The 12,266-nt window shown below is 47.8% G+C and overlaps 1 protein-coding gene and 1 long non-coding RNA gene across 2 annotated transcripts in view; both read left to right on the forward strand.

The window, feature by feature from the left end:
- The window catches only part of LOC112108536 (zinc finger protein 850-like), an 84,601-nt gene that overhangs the window by 11,144 nt on the left and 61,191 nt on the right, over window positions 1–12,266 (forward strand). The window lies entirely within an intron of this gene.
- LOC115271250 lies at window positions 5,727–12,244 on the forward strand. Its single transcript, XR_003899857.1, has 3 exons — window positions 5,727–6,448; window positions 11,695–11,808; window positions 12,103–12,244. It is a non-coding gene; the product is annotated as an uncharacterized LOC115271250 (long non-coding RNA).

Genomic DNA, 12,266 nt, shown 5'->3' on the forward strand with positions numbered 1-12,266 from the left:
ACACTGAATGGTGAAATATGGAGCTGCACAAAGATGATGGCAATAAAGTAGGCATTGAACCCCATAAATGTAAGTGTTTTATTATTTAAATGGCACATATATAAAAGATTTTCTTTATATTAAAAAAGAATATTTACAAACAAAAAAACCCCTCATTTAACATTAGTTAAGGCTGCTCTCATCAATAAACTAAATGATTAAAAATTAGGAAATACAAAGTTTAAGCCTTAAAGGTTGCAAAGTCAAGGACTCTCAAGGGAGGAAATTCCAGAATAAATGTTGTGCATGCCATCTTAATTTGCCCCCCTTGTGCATATGTACTATGATACAGTCTTTAATTACATGAACCTGTATTATTTTTTTCACAAGATCCCTGCCTCAGTCAGTGCATAGGCTGGGTCTGCTCAGGAGATGAATCCATTGTGTAGTATGTTGTCTGTGGGACTGCTGCCTTTTTTTGTTGCAGAAGTTGGAAGGTTTGGGGGGCCTTCAATGAGAGAAAGGATGGGCTTATGGTTAGGGCAGTTGATTGCCACCTGGGAAGCTTGGTTTGGTTTCTAATCCTGCTTCTCCCCCTGAGTTCCTATGTGATGCTTGCCAAGTCACTTATACCAAACTGTTCACAGATGGTTTCTTCTGTGTGTAATTAAAGCTGCATCATAATGCATGGGCACAAGTGGACTGAATTAAGGTTGCATGAACAGCGTTCATTCTGGCATTTCCAAACTCAAGGACTTTTGACTTTGCCAAAGGGAGAAAAAAAATGTAGCCACAACACCCTAATGTCTCGGACAAGTTCTGTTTGCAATTATAGCTAGCAAAACAAGTAAAGGCTTACAGGCCTAGGAGGCATGAGTGCATGTCTTTGCAAGCACAGTTTGGTGGTAACCACTCAAGAACACTAATGTCATGTTACACTGATGGGCATGTCTTCACTACCCGCCAATCCGGCGGGTAGCAATCGGTCTATCGGGGATCGACTTACCGCGTCTAGTGAAGATGCGGTAAAATCGATCCCTGATCGCTCTGCCGTCGACTCCGGAAATCCACCTCGGCAAGAGGTGGCAGCGGAGTCGGCGGCAGCGCGGCAGCGGTCGACTTTCCCGCGTCCTCACCGCCAGGTAAGCCGACCTAAAATACGCAACTTCAGCTACGGTATTCACGTAGCTGAAGTTGCGTATCTTAGGTCGGACCCCCGCTGTAGTGTAGACCCAGCCTCAGACTTTGGCTAGCAAACCACAGTACCGCACAGTCCCATACAGCACAGGCTTATAAATCCATTCGGTTTCAGAGAGTGGTGAAGTTCTTTGTGGTCCTCATTGCTTGTTGTCCACTCAGCCTATTTTATTGTCCTGATTTTCCTCCACTTCTGCCAGGTGACTTTAGATGACATTTCATGCAGCAGACATTCTTAGCTGGCTGCCTCTTCCTGGACTTCCTGCCTCTTCCTGGACTTCCAGGCTGTGGTGGGAGGACGAGGGGGAGGGGAATCCACTTTGCCACTTGCAAGACTCAGCATCCTACTCCAACATCTTGATTTTCCCCCCTGAAGCAGGAATTCCAAACAATTGTTCAGATGTCTGGGTAGAGAGAACTTTTTTCCCCCAGCCTTCCTCCGGTAGAACCACTCCATTTACACACATGCTGTTCAGTCACCTAAATATCTCCTTTGCATAAGATGATGGGATCCCACCACTTGCCTGGAAAACTTCTTCCTTCTTCCATTCTAATATTTCCAAAATATGTATATCTTCATGGGCAGCATGTGAAACCCCTCCTTCGGGGGTGCTAGACCCCTGGCCCCAGTCCTTCCGCCTGAGATCCTGCCCCTTCTGTCCCCCTCATCTGCCGGAGCCCCAAGGCCCCTCCTCCCCTCGCAGCCAGAGGAGCGCCAGCCCGCTCGCCCCAGCTGCACCAATCCCCCAGCCAGCCCAAGCACTGGCCCAACCCCAGGGTTGTTGGGCGGCCCAAGCACCAGCCTAAGCCACCCTGGGGCCAGGCCACCAGCCGTCCCAAGCCCCAAGCTCCAGGCCGCTAGCCCAAGCTGGGCCCCCGACCACCTTGGGGGAGAGGGAGAGTGAGGATGGGGCCTCAGGGTGGAGCATGGGAGGAGCCACACAGCATGGGTTGGGAGGCTTAGCCTCCCCTGGCCTATTATATCTGCCACCCATGTATATCTTCTATGGCTTCCACAGCCAGAAACAAAGTTAGAGCCAGTTGGTAACTGTGCCCTCACATGATCTCAGCCCTCCCTCCCTCAGCCAGGGGTGGCTTTTTTTAAACACTTTTTTTTCCTTTTAAATAAAATGAATGTTCCTTACCACGGTGTGTGGGTAGGGCTCTCCCGATGCTAGAAGTAGGAGGTCTGCACAGGAGAATTCATAAAGGACTAAATACACATTTCAAAACATTGCAACCCGCAGCCATGTGTAGATGCAGAAAGCAAAGTGGGGGGATTCTTTATTTTTTCCCCTTGCAGCAATACAATTAATATGCTGTCTGTTTCATTCCACCGGCAGGCACTTCTGCTAGGCCAAGCCTCCCACCCAGGACTCTGGGTCCTAAAACTGGTCCACACTGAGGAACATGGAGGACCTTTTCAGGGTTGTGGCATGCAGGAGCAAAGAGCACCTGGAGTTCAAGTGGATGAAGGAGAAATTCCTGGATGAAGAGTGTAGGAACGTGGAACAGGACTGATTGATCCTGGAGTAGATGCTGAATGCATGGGCCAGCAGCAGGGATAGTTCAGTTCCACCACCAGTAGCTGTGCCAGCCACCACGTCTGTGACTGCACCTGTGCATGTGCCAGCACACTCTGCCGTTGACTCTCCTGCATGGCGCCATGTCCTGCAGGCAAAGCAGATTTTGGAGAACCCTGATGCCTCCACTGGAATGGACAGGGATGCTCTGGGGAGCACAGCCCCCTGCACAACCCTGTGCAGGCAGTGACCCACAGTGGAAGGTGGGTCACAATGTACTGCCGAGGGAAGGAGAACAGAGTCAGGGACAACACTGGAATCAAAGGATTGGTTGAGCAACACAGCTTTCCTTAACAAAAACAACAAAAAAGTGTCTAGCCCTTCATGGCTGCAGCAAAAAAAAGCCTGAAAATATTAAACTAGTGCACCCTAAAGGCTCAGAAACAAAAAGGCAGATAAGAAGAACCCCAAATATATTTATTTTTTAAAAGTTCATAATTTTTGGTGCACGAGTCATACAGTTTTGATAGTGTATATCTATGTTGAATAAAAATTACAGTGCAAATTTGCCTTTGAAAGGAATTTCATACAGGATAGTACAGTGCCCTTACTGAATATATTGGGAAGTTAGTTCTACACTCAAGTGGTGATATGTGAAAAAAGCACAGGGGTGCTGCAAAGAGAGGCAAAACTACAGCTGAGAAAGGCAATCCTCACTGGATCAAAGAAAATGGCAACTCCTGTATGCTGATGACAACCCAAGAACTCAGTCAGCCTTAGTCATATGATCACAAATAATAAACTTGTACTGTGGAGAAAAATTGCATATTACAAAATCACAGTAAAACATAGGAAGTGTTGTACTAGAACTCACTGTGAGATTCCCCTCTATTCGACATTGGTGAGGCCTCATCTGGAGTACTGTGTCCAGTTTTGGGCCCCACACTACAAGAAGGATGTGGAAAAATTGGAAAGAGTCCAACGGAGGGTAACAAAAATGATGAGGGGGCTGGAGCACATAACTTATGAGGAGAGGCTGAGGGAACTGGGATTGTTTAGTTTGCAGAAGAGAAGAATGAGAGAGGATTTGATAGCTGCTTTCAACTACCTGAAAGGGGGTTCCAAAGAGGATGGATCTAGACTGTTCTCAGTGGTACCTGATGACAGAACAAGGAATAATGGTCTCAAGTTTCAGCAGGGGAGGTTTAGGTTGGATATTAGGAAAAACTTTTTCACTAGGAGGGTGGTGAAGCATTGGAATGGGTTACCTAGGAGGTGGTGGAATCTCCTTCCTTAGCGGTTTTTAAGGTCAGGCTTGACAAAGCCCTGGCTGGGATGATTTAGTTGGGAATTGGTCCTGCTTTGAGCAGGGGTTGGACTAGATGACCTCCTGAGGTCCCTTCCAACCCTGATATTCTATGATTCTATGGGATTGCTTACGCTATTTGCATAATTTAATATTAATCATCAATCTTAACAATTATATTGTTCATGATTATTTGCTATTATAATCATTAAAGTAGCAACAGTCAAGTCATCTGCACAAAATGTGAACCAAAATAAATGTTGGAGCTGTAAAAGCAATGAGTCAAAAATAATTGCAAACGTTACATAATTAAAAGGAGTGACGCTACATTGACAGTGGATTACAGGAAAGGGAGGCCAATCCTGACAATCAGAACTCCAAGAAGTCAAACAAGTGAACTGATATGAGGCTGGATGTCAGGGCCGTAGCAACAAAGAACGTGGCCCCCTCCGAACATATGTCCGGGCGGGGCCCCTTACAATGCAGAAACTGGAATGCGGTATTTATTTTGCCACTTTTAGGGCCCCCCTTCCTTGCGGGGCCCCGGAGGGCACTCGCTACGCCTCTGCTGGACGTGCCCGCATGCTACAGCCACAGAAATTGCCAAAGAAGTTTTTTAAACACCAAAACCACATGAAAATGATGATTTATCTGTGTGTTGTGTGTGTTATGTTCTGTGTGTGCGTTGTATCTGTTGTGTGTGTGCACATGTGCATGTTTGTGGTGTGTGTGTGGTTGTTTACAACAATATTCCACTGACTCCGGTCTCCTTCAACAGCTCAGCTCGCCGTTTCAGACAGAGAAGAACTGCCTTGTCTAGGCACGGCGTGACACTGCGCCTTTAACACCCAGGTCTGGGGAGGGGGAGCTGAGATGTTCCAGCCAGCCAGGAGCACAAGCCCCTCCGTTTGGCAGCCCCCGCAGCTAGCTCACCCCCTTTGCAGTAACTTTTATCCCCTCTGCCCCCATCCGGCAGCGCCTGGACCCTGACTTGGCCTCTCTCTGCCTCGCCTTTCCCTGAGCACGCTGCATCCTCCCCCCCCTTTTTACCCTCTTTGATGGCCGAAAACAGAGTCTGGGGGGAGTACGGGCAGAGTGAGGGCAGCGGCTTCAGCAGCTGTTACTGAGCATCCGCCTGGCTCCAGCCTCCTGCTCTCCGCCCGCAGATCCGGGGCTGAGCTTCCCAGGTCAGACGCTGCTGCCGCCTCCATTGTGAGCCGGAAGCCCGGGCTAAGCCGCTACTGCTGCCCAGCGGGGTGTGTGCGGGGAGAGCCCTTCCCTAGCGCCCCTCTGTGCCCAGCCGGGGGGACTTTCTCCGGGGCTGGAACCAGCCCCTGGGGCAGCCCCGGGCTCTGCCGACACCAGCCCCTGAGCCGGAGCCTGCAGGTGAGGGGAGAGACCCGGGGGAAAGGGCTGGGGCCGGACGGGGAAGTGACTCTGCACCAACGGCCCCTCCTCGCCCCAGCTCCGCTCCCGGGCGGCGGGGATCTGCGAGTCCCAGAGCTGCTGCCCTCCCTGACCCCCCCAGGCTCTGCCCCCCTGAGCGCCTGCAGGAGCCGAGCCAGCTCCGGGAGAGCGAACGGGCCGGGCCAGGGACCGAGTCTCCCAGCCCGAGGGGAGGGGAGAGGGGGCAGGAGGGAGACGGGACAGAGACTAGCAGGGGAGGGAGGTTCCCAGCCCTGCCCAGCTCCATTTCCTGCAGCACCCCGGGGCAGATTGACTTTCCTGGGACAAGGGGAGGAGCAGGGAGGGGAAAAGCCAGTTCCTGCCTCTGCCTGGTCCCTGCACTGCTGGGGGGGATGTGCTGCCCTTGGGACAGTGTTAGGGGGATCCCCCAAAGTGGCTCCTGGGATTCCGCTCTTTGGCTGCACAACTTTAGCCTGAAGGGACCAGTTCCTTTGCTTATGGACCTTGGGTCTGATTCAGTCTGGCAAATCGTATGCTCATCTTTAGGGTTGAAAATTTCTGTCCAGGGGTGAATTTATTGTAGAAACATTGAGGAAAAGACACTCAGCCTATTTTTGAGAAGGGGCAGAATGGGAAAGAAGCACTATGCATAAAAAGGTTTAATCGACTTTTCAACAGCCCTTGCATGTTAAAAATTTTGGCTATAAACTACATTTGACAGAATTTCTGGCTCAGACATTCTCGTCTCTATAATATTCAAAGAGCTGTTTTGATATTGCTTTGTTATAAGGGTTGGTAAATCTCCATTGTGCATATACACTGATTTTTTTTTTCTTTTTGATATGATTTGTGTACTAACTTCAGATCTAATCCGGTAAACACTTACTTATATGCTTGTCTTTGGCCATGTGAGTGGGCCCATTGACTTCACTTAAATCTCTGTTTTGCCTCAATCGGATTAGTCCTGGTGGGAGAGGCGGCACCTCCACTGGAATAAAGTGACCAGGCCAGGGTCTTGAAATACAAGAGCCTAAAGGTAGGTGTCTAAGTCTGTGTTCAGGCATCTGAATAAAAGGCATTCAGAACTGAATTCCAATGTTTCTGGCTGAGCATTTTGGAATCTCAGACGACTTATTGAGAAAAATGAATGTGGATTTTGGGCAGTGCTTAATTTGTAATGTAAGAGGTGCTCAGGCTCAAGCAATTTTTTTACATTCATAACTGATGCAGCAAGGCCAGAGGTGCAGGGACTATGAACTGCCAAGGCTAGAGGTGCTGGGGCTCAGCCCTGACACAAATTAAGCACTGATTTTGGGACTAACTTGATGTTGCTGATTTTGAAAATCTTTGTGGAACTGTTTCCCCACGTGGCAGAATCTAGAATGTGTCTGCAGAGAGAGAACGTGGGGGGAATTGGGGTGTGAAATGGACTAATTGTCCTTCTCACCCTGATAGGCTGCAGAGTAACATCCAAGTCCAGATTGTCCCATCCCCCAGAGGGAAGGGAAGGGAAATGTCTGCAGTAGAACCAGTGACCTTTGAGGAAGTGGCTGTGTATTTCACGGAGGAAGAGTGGGCTCTGCTGGACCTGAGTCAGAGAGCATTTTACTGGGGCGTCATGCAGGAGAATTATGAGACTGTTACCTCGCTGGGTAAGGATTCCTGTCCCCTTGGGTATTATAAAGTGTGTGTGTGTTGCAAGGGTGGGGGGTGCGTCTGGAGCATCTTGGTCAGTTTATGTGCATGCTTCTTCACTGGTCCCCCAGATTTCACATGATAGTCCCAGATCCCCTGTGTGAGAGACTGGCCCCTCAATACCCCAGGAAAGAAGATGCAGGGACATAACAATGCTAGCCTTCCCATAACTAAGGTTTTCAAGTGGGACAAACTCATTGTTTCCTCCTGTTTCCAGGGCTAACATCCTTTGGAGCCTCTGAGATAGACAAGTGTTTCATGACTCGGCTCTGCCCAGGTCCCCAGCGGCCAGTTTTCAAATGCACTTCTCCATCTTGTTTGTGGTCTGCCTCAGCCAGCTTTGTTAGTGGGAGGCCCCAGATGTTCTCAACTCTCTTCCACCAGCCAGGAAGGGCACGGAGCAGTGTCATGGGGCTGAGCAAGGGTTTATTTATGGTCCAGACGAATTTGGTGGGGTATATTGCTGCAATGGGGGGGGGGGGGGAAGAGAGAGGAAGGCTGGTCTTTGTGTTTCACACTGCACTCAGACTCAGGACTCTGCGGGGGCAGAACAGGTCTCATGGATGATGGGAACGGCTGAATGACCATTGACCAGCCATTGGATGTGCCCTAGTGCTCTTCCATCATGATCCCATGACAGAAAGCTTTTTGCTGTCTGTTCCAGACTGAGGGCAGGTGTCTAGTGATTTTCTTTCCAGGCCCTGGGTGGCATTTCCTCTGTTTATTTCTTGGCGACTCATATTTGGGCAGCACCTAAAGGCCCCAATCAGTGATCACGGCCCCTTTGAGCTAGGCACTGCACAGACCGACAGTGAGAGAGTCCCCACCCCAAAGAGCTCACAGTCTAAATCATAGGGTTAGAAGGGACCACAAGGGTCATCTAGTCTTACCCCCTGCCAAGATGCAGGATTTGTTGTGTCTAAACCATCCAAGACAGATGGCTATCCAGCCTCGTTTTGAAAACCTCCAATGTAGGAGCTTTCACAACCTCCCAAGGCATCTGTTCCATTGTCTGACTGTTCTTATAGTTAGGAATTTTTTCCTGAGATTTAGTCTAAATCTGTTATGCTGTAGTTCGAACCCACTGCCTCTTGTCCTTCCCTCTGTGACAAGAGAGAACAACTTTCTCCATCTTTTTTATGGCAACTTTCAAGTATTTGAAGACCGCTGTCATGTCCCCCCTTCATCTCCTCTTTTCCAAACTAAACATACCCAGTTCCTTCAGCCTTTGCTCAGATGGCTTGCATTCCATCCCTTTGATCGCTCACTTCTGGGTCCTTTCCAGTTTCTCGACATCCTTTCTATACGTTGGTGACCTAAATTGGACACAGTACTCCAGCTGAGGCCAAACCAGTGTTGAATAGAGCTGTACTGTCACCTCCCATGACTTGCACTATGCCTCTGTTAATGCAACCTAAAATTGCTTTGCTTTTTTAGCAACAGCATCACATTGCTGACTTGTGTTGAGGTTGTGATCTACCACAATTCCCAGATCCTTCTCAGCCATGCTGCTGCCAAACCAGTTATCCCTCATTCTGTATTTGTGCATTTGGTTTCTCTACCCTAAGTTTAGCACCTTACATTTGTCTTTGTTGAATTTCATTTTGTTGTCTATAGCCCAGCTCTCCAATTTGTCAAGATCCCTCTGAATTTTAGCTCTGTCCTCCAAAGTGTTGGCAACTCTCCCCCTCCCCCCGCTTTGTGTCATCTGCACATTTGATCAGTATGCTCTATATACCTACATCCGGGCCATTAATAAAGATGTTAAACAACACTGGGCCCAGAACAGATCCCTTTGAACCCCACTTGAGACCTCCCTCCAATCTGACATCATTCCATTAATAGTTACTCTTTGTTTGTGGTTGTTTAACCAATTATGTATCCACTTAATGGTAGTGCCACCAAGCTCACTTTTCTTCAGCTTACTTATCAGAATGTCATGTGGGATTGTCAGAAGCCTTGCTGAAGTCCAGGTATATTATGTCCACCGCATTCTCCCATCCACCAAACTAGTTACCTTGTCACAGAAGGAAATCAAGCTGGTTTGGAATGATTTCTTCTTGGTAAATTCATGTTGGCTGCTAGTGATCACCACTTCATCCTCCAGGTATTTGAAAATTGAATGTTTTATACATTGCTCTAGTAACTTCCCAGGTATTGAAGTCAGGCTGACTGGTCTATAGTTCCCCAGCTCCTCCTTTTTCCCCTTTTTAGGCTATGTCTACACTTCCGCGGTAAATCAACCTACACTACGCAACACAACTCCAGCTACGTGAATAACGTAACTGGAGTTGACATACCTTAGGTTGAGCTATCGTGGGGTCTATGCTGTGAGGGGTCAACGGGAGAAAATCTCCCGTCGACTTACCTTACTCTTCTCGTCGGGGGTAGAGTACAGGGGTCGACTGGAGAGCGATCTGCAGTCGATTTGGTGGGTTTTTACTAGACCCGCTAAATTGATCGCCGGTGGATCTATCTCAGAGTGTCAATCCCTGCCATAGTATAGACCTGCCATTAAAGATGGGCATTACATTAGCCCTGCTCCAGTTATCTGGGACCTCTCCTGTCATCCATGAGTTTGCAGATGTTATTGCCAGTGACTCTGAGATTTCTTCAGCTATTTCCTTCAGCAGCCTGTGGTGAATAGCATCCGGCCCTGCTGATTTGAATTCATTCTAAATGGCAGAAGATCTCTGACATGTTCTTTATTTATCCTGATCTGCAGCCCTTCCCCTTTATTATCTATGGTAACGTCGCTAATCATCCATGTTATTTTTTGTGAGAAGACTGAAGCAAAGTAGGCATTGAGCACCTCTGCCTTCCTATCATCTTCCGTTACCAGCTCACCTTCTCCACTGAGCAGTGGACCCACAGCGTCCTTGATCTTTCTATTTTGCCTGACATATTTATAGAACCCCTTCTTGGTTGTCTCTAACATTCCTTGCCAGCTATAACTCATTCTTTCCCTTGGCTTTCCTGAGTTTGTCCCTACATGCTTGTGCTATTTCCATGTATGCTTCCTTGGACACATGCCCTCCTTCCATTTCCTGAATATATCCCTTTTGGTTCCCTAAGGCTGTGTCTACACTTAAAACCCTATAGCGGCACAGCTGCAGGTGTACTGCTGTAGTGCTTCAGAGAACTCCCATTGCTATAGGTAATCTACCTCCCTGAGAGGCGGTTGCTGGATCGACAGAATTCTTCCGTCAACCTAGTGCTGTCTGCACAGAGACTTAGGTTGGCTTAACGAAGTCGTTCAGGGCTGTGGATTTTTTTACCAGCCCTTAATGTTTTCCTGCTCTGGTTTGTGTTGTGGAGGCGTGTGTGTCTGTGTGTGAGGAGGGATGGAGGGTTTATAATTGACAGCGATGGAGACTTGGTTGTACCCCAGATACCTAAAGAGTGTAGCAACTATGCTCAACTCCTCATGGGAATAAGTTAGGGCCATTCCCTAGGCAGAGTGGTTGCTCAAAAATAGTGCCTCATTGGATCTTTTACGATGTATAGTAAAAAGAGCTCACAAAACTAAGTGATTGGGCAACAAAAGGGCAAATGAAATTTAATGTGGATAAATGTAAAGTAATGCACATTGGAAAAAATAACCCCAACTATACATACAATATGATGGGGGCTAATTTAGCTACAATGAATCAGGAAAAAGATCTTGGAGTCGTCATAGTTCTCTGAAGACGTCCACGCAGTGTGCAGAGGCAGTCAAAAAGGCAAACAGGATGTTAGGAATCATTAAAAAGGGGATAGAGAATAAGACGGAGAATATATTATTGCCCTTATATAAATCGATGGTACGCCCACATCTTGAATACTGCGTACAGATATGGTCTCCTCATCTCAAAAAAGATATACTGGCACTAGAAAAGGTTCAGAGAAGGGCAACTAAAATGATTAGGGGTTTGGAACGGGTCCCATATGAGAAAAGATTAAAGAGGCTAGGACTTTTCAGCTTGGAAAAGTGGAGACTAAGGGGGGATATGGTAGAGGTATATAAAATCATGAGTGATGTGGATAGGGAAAAGTTATTTACTTATTCCCATAATACAAGAACTAGGGTCCACCAAATGAAATTAATGGACAGCAGGTTTAAAACAAATAAAAGGAAGTTCTTCTTCACACGGCGCACAGTCAACTTGTGGAACTCCTTGCCTGAGGAGGTTGTGAAGGCTAGGACTATAACAGCATTTAAAAGAGAACTGGATAAATTCATGAAGGTTAAGTCCATTAATGGCTATTAGCCAGGATGGGTAAGGAATGGTGTCCTTAGCCTCTGTTTGTCAGAGGGTGGAGATGGATGGCAGGAGAGAGATCACTTGATCATTACCTGTTAGGTTCACTCCCTCTGGGGCACCCGGTATTGGCCACTGTCGGTAGACAGGATACTGGGCTAGATGGACCTTTGGTCTGACCCAGTACAGCCGTTCTTATGTTCTTATAGCCCAGTCTCTGTAGGGTTGGGGGAGGGAGAGGAAGGAGCCTTTCTGGGTTTTTCTACTTAGATCATGGATCTCGAAGTAGTAACAGCTCTGACCCTAATGAACAAGATCAACACTTGTTTCCTTGCCCCCCAAGCAGGATTTCCAATTTCCAAATCTGACATGATCTCCCGGCTGGAATGTGAGGAGAAGCCATGGGTCCCTGATCTCCAAGGTTACGAGGAAAAAGAAATCCTGAGAAATATTCACACAGGTGAGGTGACAACTAAATTGACTCAGAAACCATTATTTTTATCCTTGGCCAGTTTCACCAGTTCTGTGTAACCCTATAGCTGCTGCCCTCATCAATATTCAGATGGGACAAGGAGGTAGAATTGGTCACCAACTCTCTCCCCTCTGTGGAAGGGTTTGTGAGGTGATCCTATTTTATTGGTCCCCAGTAGTCGTTTGGGTATATTTCCCCCCTGTGCCATACCTCTTTTTGCTGTTCTCTGTCTCCCCAACAAAGGGAGTGATTCCTGTCTGGATTCTCTCTCTGTCCCAGCAGGTAGTGGGACGGTGAGTGGGAACAACGAAGAAAATCTTCAGCAGGAAGGTCCTGATCAAGTGGAACCATACACGATGGTATCGGGAAGAGCCGAAGGGCATGTTTCCCAGAGTCCTGAGCAGGGAGAAGTCTGTGAGAGGAAGCAGAGGCCAGAGAGGCAGCAG

This window comes from Terrapene carolina, unplaced genomic scaffold (genome assembly GCF_002925995.2).
Source record: "Terrapene carolina triunguis isolate 2854851 unplaced genomic scaffold, T_m_triunguis-2.0 Scaffold192, whole genome shotgun sequence".
Classification (NCBI taxonomy): domain Eukaryota; kingdom Metazoa; phylum Chordata; order Testudines; family Emydidae; genus Terrapene; species Terrapene triunguis.